This window comes from Mustela nivalis (assembly GCF_964662115.1).
Source record: "Mustela nivalis genome assembly, chromosome: X".
Lineage (NCBI taxonomy): Eukaryota > Metazoa > Chordata > Mammalia > Carnivora > Mustelidae > Mustela > Mustela nivalis.
This window is the reverse complement of record NC_139040.1, coordinates 22,423,301-22,433,676: the sequence shown is the minus strand read 5'-3', so window position 1 is coordinate 22,433,676 and position 10,376 is coordinate 22,423,301.

The window sequence follows — 10,376 nt, the reverse complement described above, 5'->3', positions numbered from 1 at the left end:
CCCAAAAATCCAGAAAACAATGGATGCATAAATGCATTCTTGCTGCTTCGACAGAAGCTTCAAATAAGTAGCTCCTTATAGTTACTGAAAACTAAACACCAATCAGGAAAACCACCATCTGTGATGGTTCTGAATACTACCAAGAGGCCTTAAATATTGGCAGTCATCAAAAGAACTACTTATTCTACTATAATAAATAAATAAATAAATAAATAAATAAATAAAACTGAATACTAAGCAAAGTAACTGTGAAATCAAGGGAAAAAACAGATGAACTTTTTTAAAAGAATAAATTAATGCTTTGTGCAAATATACCCTACTGTATGTGTTCTGAAAAATTTCAGGAAAATGAAAGTAGGCCAAACAACAGAGAACATGAATAAAGCAAATACCTAAGAATTTTTGTTAAAAATACAAGATTACTCTTAAATACATTTTTGATATATTTTTTCAATGTCCACAATAGCCAAACTATGGAAAGAACCTAGATGTTCATCAACAGATGAATGGATCAAGAAGATGTGGTATATATACACAATGGAATACTATGCAGCCATCAAAAGAAATGAAATCTTGCCATTTGCGACAACATGGATGGAACTAGAGCATATCATGCTTAGCGAAATAAGTCAAGCAGAGAAAGACAACTATCATATGATCTCCCTGATATGAGGAAGTGGTAATGCAACATGGAGGCTTAAGTGGGTAGGAGAAGAATAAATGAAACAAGATGGGATTGGGAGGGAGACAAACCATAAGTGACTCTTAATCTCACAAAACATACTGAGGGTTGCTGGGGGGAGGGGGGTTGGGAGAAGGGGGTGGGATTATGGACATTGGGGAAGGTATGTGCTTTGGTGAGTGCTGTGAAGTGTGTAAACCTGGTGATTCACAGGCCTGTACCCCTGGGGATAAAAATATATGTTTATAATAAATAAAAAATTAAAATATATATATATAGTACAAACAGAAAAAAAATGAGAAAATGGGTTCTTTCATACTTTTAAATCAAGCACTACATGTGGTGCATAAACAATAAAACTTGGAATGTTGAAAAAATAAAATTTAATTTAAAAAAGTTTTAAAAAAGCATACGCTTCAAATCATTTTAATTTTCTATATTGAAGAAATATTTCCAATTTTTTAAAAAGATTTAACTTATTTATTTGACAGAGATCACAAGTAAGCAGAGAGGCAAGCAGAGAGAAAGGAGGAAGCAGGCTCCCTGATGAGCAGAGAGCCCGAAGTGGGGCTTGATCTCAGGACACTGGGATCTTGATCTGAGCTGAAGGCAGAGGTTTTTACCCACTGAGCCACCCAGAGGCCCCTTAAGAACTATTTTAGTACTTTTTAAAAAAACTTTATTCCTAGTTTACAGTTTATTATCCCTACACATTTTCTAAAGGTTTTCATCAAATACATACTTAGAATATTAATGGCTATATCTTTGTATATTTTCTTTCTTGATCTAATGAGATAGAGGATTGTACTATATAATACTAATATTGTTGACACCCTAGTTTGCACTAGTTTACTGAGGCTTAGTTTAAGATCTTGGAATTCATAATTTAAGCTTATTCTGATATTAACTTTTAAAAGCAATCATGGCAAAAATTTTATTGTTAGGGTAGGTTTATATAAAGCATTGGAAAGAGGTGCCTGGGTAGCTCAGTGATTTAAAGCCTCTGCCTTCAGCTCAGATCAAGATCCTAGTGTCCTGGGATCGAGCCCCACATCGTTCTCTCTGCTCAGTGGGGATCCTGCTTCCCCCTCTCTGTGCCTGCCTCTATGCCTACTTTTGATCTTTGTCTGTCAAATAAATAAATAAAGTCTATAAAAATATCATTTAATTTAGTGTGAATAAAGGACATCCATAATTACTGTTATTATTTATTTAATTACTGTTATTATTTTATATACACTTAATTTGTTCATTAGCTTTGGATTTTAGCTTAAGATGATTGATTGAGCATACACTTTCTCTAAAAGCCTTTATAATGATGAAATATGAAAAATCAAAAAATTGGTAACAGAACTTCTAACACTAAGAATAATAACATCAGTAGACTAGAAACAGACAGTGGAGACATTAAGGTACTGGGAAATCACTGTTTTAAAACACTGCCTTAAAATTTATATATAATATATAGAGATTCTATTAGTTCTGTTTCATTGGGGAAACCTGACTGACACACAATATTTACAGTAATAGAATGGAAAAGTCACTACACGAGCAAATAAACAATGTACAAAAGCAGTACTAAGAAGTCCCAGAAACAGAAAAGAATCTTATTTTTAAAATTAGCATATTGTAATGCAGATAACTGCATTTTTCCACAAGTAATAAGGATACATTTAAAGACACAAAGCTTGGGCCATTCAGAGGAAAAATATAACTTAATAAATAGAAACTGTATCTGAAGAAGACCACCCATTGAAATTACTAGACAAATTCTACCTAGTTATTACAAATATGCTCAAGGAATAATAAGAAACCATTAAAAAATGTGCCTTCAGCAAAGGAAACAGTTAATAAAACCAAAAGACAAATGACAGAATGGGAGAAGATATTTGCAAATGACATATCAGATGAAGGGCTAGTATTCAAAATCTATAAAGAGCTTAGCAAACTCAATACCCAAAGAACAAATAATCCAATCAAGAAATGGGCAGAGGACATGAACAGCATTTCTGCAATGAAGACATCCAGATGGTCAACAGACACATGAAAAAATGCTCCACATCACTTGGCATCAGGGAAATAAAAATCAAAACCACAATGAGATACCACCTTACACCAGTCAGAATGGCTAAAATTAACAAGTCAGGAAATGACAGATGCTGGCTAGGATGTGGAGAAAGGGGAACCCTCCTACAATGTTGGTGGCAATGCAAGCTGGTGCAACCACTCTGGAAAACAGCATGGAGGTTCCTCAAAAAGTTGAAAATAGAGCTCCCTATGACCCAGCAATTGCACTAATTTGGTATTTACCCTAAAGATACAAAGGTAGTGATCCAAAGGGGCACATGCACCCAAATGTTTATAGCATCAGTGTCCACAACAACCAAACTATGGAAAGAAACTAGATGTCCATTAACAGATGAATGGATAAAGCAGATATATATTATATATATATAATATATATAATATAATATATATATATATATAATGGAATACTATGCAACCATCAAAAGAAAATAAATCTTGCCATCTGTGATGATGTGGATGGAACTAGAGGGTATTATGCTTAACAAAATAAGTCAATCAGAGAAAGACAACTATTATATGATCTCCCTGATATGAAGAAGTGGCGATGCAATATGGGGGGTTTGGGGGGTAAGGAAAGAATAAATAAAACAAGATGGGATCAGGAGGGAGAGAAACCATAAGACACTCTTAATCTCACAAAACTAACTGAGGTTTGCTGGGGGGAGCAGGGTAGGGAGAGGGTGATGGGGTTATGGACCTTGGGGTGAGTATGTGCTATGGTGAGTGCTGTGAATTGTGTAAACCTGGAGATTCACAGACCTGTACACCTGGGGTTAATAATACATCATATGTTTATAAAAAATAAAAAATATTTTAAAAACCTTTAAAAATGTGACAACAAAAAGACAATACTAATAGAAATTATATTAAATATACTTAATATAGATTCAGGAGTTCAAATGTACAATAACCAAAATGAAGAAATTTACATATAGGATGTCAACAGGAGATGTGATCAGGCAGAAGAGCTAATGAACTTGAAGAGAGATAAAATGAGATTATCCCTCAAAGCAACAGAATTCACATTCTTCTCTAGTGCACATGGAACATTCTCCAGAACAGATCACATCAGGGTCACAAATCATGTCTCAACCAGTACCAAAGACTGGGATCATTCCCTGCATATTTTCAGACCACAATTCTCTGAAACCAGAACACAATCCCAAGAGTACTGGAGTTGGAAAGAACTCAAATATATGGAGGCTAAAGAGTATCCTACTAAAGAATGAATGGGTCAACAAGGAAATTAAAGAATAATTGAAAAAATTCATGGAAACAAATGATGATGAAAACACAACGGTTCAAAATCTGTGGGACACAGCAAAGGCAGTTCTGAGAGGAAAGTATATAGCAATACAAGCCTTCCTCAAGAAACAAGAAAGTTCTCGAGTACACAACCTAACCCTACACCTAAAGGAGCTGGAAAAAGAACAGCAAAGAAAACCTAAACCCAGAAGGAGAAGAGAAATAATAATCAGAGCAGACAACAATTAAATAGAAACTACGAAAGCAACAAAACAGTAGAACAAATCAAAGAAACCAGGAGCTGGTTCTTTGAAAGAATTAATAAGATTGATAAATCCCTCGCCAGACTTATAAAAAAGAAAAGAGAAAGGATCCAAATAAATAAAATCATGAAGGAAAGAGGAGAGATCACAACCAACACCAAAGAAATACAATTTTAAGAACATATTATGAACAACTATATGCCAGCAAATTTGACAATCTGGAAGAAATGGATGCATTCCTAGAGATATATAAACTATCAAAACTGAACCAGGGAGAAACAGAAAACCTGAACAGACCCATAACCAGTAAGGAGATTGAAGCAGTCTCAAAAATCCCCCAACAGGGACGCCTGGGTGGCTCAGTTGTTTAAGCAGCTGCCTTCGGCTCAGGTCATGATCCCAGCGTCCTGGGATCGAGTCCCACATCCGGCTCCTTGCTCAGCAGGGAGCCTGCTTCTCCCTCTGCCTCTGCCTGCCATTCTGTCTGCCTGTGCTCGCTCTTTCCCCCTCTCTCTCTCTGATAAATAAATAAAATCTTAAAAAAAAGAATCCCCCAACAGGAGGACAAGATGGCGGGGAAGTAGGAGGATGCAACTTTTCAACTTGTACCCCAAAGTGAGCTGATTACCTACCAAAGAACTCCAATCACCCATGAAATCAACCTGAGATCAGAATTATACACATCTGGATCACTACAGGGAGAGAAGACGCCAGTGGGCAGGTAAAGCGGAGTGGGAACAGAGGACTGATATCGGAAGATAAACAAAAGGGGGAGGGAGCCACCAGAGGCAACTAGTTGGAAAGTAGTACCCCAATACGAGCGAGAGTGCCCTGCCTCTGGGGACCAGCATTAACTTGGAGACTGGTTGAAAGCACTCCAAAAGAGCAAAGGATCTAGGAGGGAAATTGTGAGAATCGGGACTGCTAGGGAAAGGGGCTTAAGCCCCCAGTCCCAGGACAGTCTCCCCTGGCGCTGAGGCAGAGAGAGTGTGGCAGAAAAACCAGCTCTTGATCCCTAAGCCGCCAGCGCGGCCAAGAACCCATGGGGTCCGTTTCCTGTGAGGGGATGGGTGCCACGCTGAGTGGCAAAACGAGGGAGCCCTGCTATAGAGCCTGAGATACTCCCCTGAGAGAGTTATACCTCTCAGGTATAAGGCCCAGCTGGTGCCCTTTGATACATGCCATTGTTTCAAAACCTGCACCAAACTCTCCCCCCAGAGAGGCGCACGAAGGCCCAGCCTGGTCCTCTCAGGCCTGCGCCCCATTCTCAGAGCCTGAGACTGTGCACGTGAACTTCAGCCTCCCCTGAAATTGGTGCATGCAAGCGGGGCTTTCTTATACCCTGAAAGACCAGGCACTCGCAGCGCAGGCCAGTGGGAAAATCTCAGTGTGCGATTGCTGCTTGGAACCTCTCTGGTAGTCTGGAGCTCCCAGACAGCCACCACTGCCTTGGCTGTGGGTACAAGCAAAAGATCCTGCGTCCCCAGGGACCACGACTTAGAACCTGCTCTGCCAGCGGCCAAGGGGGAACTTATTTAGGCTCTGCAGCCAGAAAGAGGCTTCTATCTGAGAGGGAGATCAGGGTGCAGTCTGTTTTCCTCTAAAACTATAAAAACCATCAAAAGCGGTCAAAGTGAGAAAAAAAAAGTGAAAAAACATAAAAACTGCCAGAGAACTAAAGCCTGGAAAAAAAAAAAAAGTTTCCTGAGAGCCCACCCCCTTAAGGGGGGCGGGAGAACTTAAGTCAGAGAACATTACTGACCCACGTGGCAAGCCCCTCCCCCCCCCAAAAAAAAACAAGAAAGAAAAAAAAGAGAGAGAAATAAAAAAGGAATACAAGAGAACAACCACTACTTCATAGGAAAACTTTTATTTTTCATTCATTCCCACTATTCTGGTTCATTTTTTTTTAATATAGGTAATTTTTTTAACCTAATAACCACCACAGCGAGCTGTCCAGTACATCAAATTCCATAATAACCTTCTAACCTGAACTTTTTGAAACATACACAAATGTTTTTCTTTTGCATTTCTATTTTTTGAATTTCTTCATTTTTTTAAAAATTTTAGTTTAGTCTAGATTATTCCTTTTTATTTTTATCTTCTAATATTCATATAGAGTTAAACTTCAAGTAATCTCCTTTCCCCAATCAATACTACCCCTATAGGTAAACTAATTTTTAATCCCCCTTTATCTTAGGAAAGTTGAGTCCTTTAACAAAGATATCAAGATACATCCAGGAAGAATCAAAACAACCTTCCTCGCAAACACTGAGAATTTATAACTACTCCCCCATCTTTTTCTTCCACCAGTGTTTCTGTGTTTTTGTGTTTGTCCTGATAGTACACAAATCTTACACTTGGGCTTCTTTTTGACGCGGTTCTTCCTTTATTTGCATATATATATTTTTTTCTCTTGCCATATACTTTTACCAGTCTTTCTGTTTGTCTGTTTTTGTTTGTTTACTTCATAAATCTTACCTTGGGGCCCATTTGGGCTGAACCTTCTCTTTCATCTTCCCTTTCTTATCTGTCTCTCTATCTTTCTTTTTTTTTTTTTCTTCTTTTTCTTTTTCTTTTCTTTTGTCTCTCGTTTGGGTGGGGAATCCTGATTGCTCAGAAGTGTTCCAGGGTGCACCTTGACTGCACCACGGATAATACATCCAGCTACATCTGTTCAGTCATCTCCCACCAAAATGACTAGGAGGAGGAATGCCCAACAGAAGAAAAATACAGAGGATGGACCTTCTGCAACAGAGCTAAGGGCTATCAACATAGACAATATGTCGGAAAGAGAATTCAGGCTAACAATTACCCAGGCAATAGCTAGGTTGGAGAAAGCCATGGATGACCAAACAGAATTGATTAGGGCCGAGCTAAAAGCGACCAGACAGGATGTTCACAATGTTACGGCAGAGCTTAGAGCTACCAGGGAGGAGGTTCACAATGCTCTCAATGAGTTCCAATCTAATCTAAACTCTCTCAAAGCTAGGGTAACTGAGACAGAAGATAGAATTAGTGATCTGGAGGACAAACAGATAGAGAGAAAGAATCAGGAGGAAGCCTGGAACAAACAGCTTAGAAACCACAAAAACAGAATCAGGGAAATAAATGATGCCATGAAGCATTCCAATGTCAGAATTATTGGAATCCCAGAAAGGGAGGAGAAAGAAAGAAGTCTAGAAGATAGTGGAACAAGTCCTTCATGAAAATTTTCCCAATCTTGCGAATGGAACCAAGGTTCATGTAATAGAGGCTGAACGGTCTCCACCCAAGATTATACATTCCAAAAAAAATCACGACACCTGATAGTCAAATTGAGGAATTATAATTGTAGGTATAATCTCTTGAAAGCCGCTAGAGCAAAGAGGCTCCTTACGTACAGAGGAAAGCCCATCAGAATAACATCAGACCTGTCCACAGAGACCTGGCAAGCCAGAAAAGGCTGGCAAGATATATTCAGGGCACTAAATGAGAAGACATGCAGCCAAGAATACTTTATCCAGCAAGAATGACATTCAAAAATGGATGGAGAGATAAAGAGTTTCCAAGACCAGCAAGGCTTAAAAGACTATGCAACCACCAAGCTGACACTGCAGGAAATATTAAGGGGGGTTCTATAAAAGAGAAAAGTCCTAAGAATAACATTGAACAGAAATATAGAGACAATCTACAGAAAGAAAGACTTCAAAGGTAACTCGATGTCAATAAAAACGTATCTATCAATAATCACTCTCAATGTGAATGGCCTAAATATGCCCATAAAGTGGCTCAGAGTTGGACTGGATAAAACGACAGGACCCATTCATATGTTGTCTACAAGAGACCCATTTTGAACCTAAAGATACACCCAGACTGAAAGTGAAAGGATGGAGAAGCATTTTTCATGCCAATGGGCCTCAAAAGAAGGCTGGGGTAGCAATTCTCAAATCAGATAAATTAGATTTTAAACTAAAGACTGCAGTCAGAGATAGAGAAGGACACTACTTCATTCTTGAAGGGACTATCCACCTAGATGATCTAACAATTGGAAATATCTATGCCCCCTGTATGGGAGCAGCCAACTACAAAAGACAACTGTTAATCAAGATAAAGAGTCATACTGATATGACTAAATTAATAGTAGGAGATCTTACCAAAACTCTTTCAGAAATAGACAGATAATCAAAGCAAAAAATTAATAAAGAAATAAGAGCATTGAATGACACATTGGACCAGATGGACCTCATAGATATATACAGAATATGCCACCCTAAAAGAACAGAATACTCATTCTTCTCAAGTGCACATGGAACCTTCTCCAGAACAGACCACATACTGGGTCACAAATCAGGACTCAACGGATACCAAAAGACTAAGATTATTCCCTGCATATTCTCAGATCACAATGCTTTGAAACTGGAGCTTAATCACAAGGAAAAGCTCAGAAGGAACTCAAAAACCTGGAAACTAAAGGCCATCTAGCTTAAAAATGCTTGGATCAACCAGTAGATCAAAGAAGAACTGAATCAACTCATGGAAACCAATGAGAATAAAGACACTTCTGTCCAAAACATATGGGATATAGCAAAGACGGTCCAAAGAGGAAATACATAGCCATCCAAGCCTCCCTCAAAAAAATTGAAAAATCCAGAACACTGCAGCTTTCTCTACACCTTAAAGAATTGGAGAATCAACAACAAATCAAACCAACTCCACACAAAAGAAGGGAAATCATCAAGATTAGAGCTTAGATCAATGAGGTAGAAACCAAAGATACAGTAGAACGTATCAATGAAACTAGAAGCTGGTTTTTTGAAAGAATCAATAAGACCAGGTGGTGGGTATTATAGAGGGCACGGATTGCATGGAGCACTGGGTGTAGTGAAAAAATAATGATACTGTTATACTGAAAATAAATAAATGAAAAAAAAAGAATCAATAAGATCGATAAGCCACTGACCACAGTACTCCAAAAGAAAAAGAAGAAAGCCCAAATTCATAAAATTATAAATGAAAAGGGAGAGATCACAACGAACACCAAGGAAGTAGAAACAATTATCAGAAGTTATTATCAACATTTACATGCCAATAACCTTAGCAACCTAGATGAAATGGATGCATTCCTGGAAAACTCTAAACTCCCAAAATTGAACCAGGAAGAATTCGACAACCTGAATAGACTGATATCTAGTAACGAGATTGAAGCAGTGATCAAAAACCTCCCAAAAAACAGGAGCCCAGACCTGACGGATTCCCTGGGGAATTCTACCAAACTTTCAAAGAAGAAATAACACCTATTCTCCTGAAGATGTTTCAAAAGATTGAAGCAGAAGGAAAACTTCCAGACTCTTTCTATGAAGCCAACATTACCCTGATCCCCAAACCAGGCAAAGACCCCAACAAAAAGGAGAAATCCATACCAATATCACTGATGAATATGGATACTAGAGTCTCAACAAGATCCTAGCAAACAGGATCCAAGAGCACATTAAAAATATTATTCACATGACCAGGTGGGATTCATCCTTGGGCTACAAGGATGGTTCAACATTCGCAAATCAATCAATGTGATAGAACGAATTAATATGAGAAGAGAGAAGAAGCACATAGTCCTCTCAATGGATGCAGAAAAAGCATTTGACAAAATCAAGCATCCATTTCTGATTAAAACGCTTCAAAGTATAGGGATAAAGGGAACATTCCTGAACCTCATCAAATCTATCTATGAAAGACCCACAGCAAATATCATCCTTAATGGGAAAAAGCTTGCAGCCTTCCTGTTGAGATCAGGAACAAGACAAGGATGCTCAATTTCACCACTCTTGTTCAACATAGTATTAGAAGTCCTAGAAACAGCAATCAGACAACAAAGAGAAATAAAAGGTATCCAAATTGGCAATGAAGAAGTCAAACTCTCTCTATTCGCAGATGACATGATTCTTTATATGGAAAACCCAAAATACTCTACCCCCAAACTACTAGAACTCATACAGCAATTCAGCAACGTGGCAGGATATAAAAATCAGTTTTCAGAAATCAGTGGCTTTCTTATACACTAAAAATGAAAATACAGAAAGGGATATTAGAGAATCAATGCCATTTACTATAGCACCAAG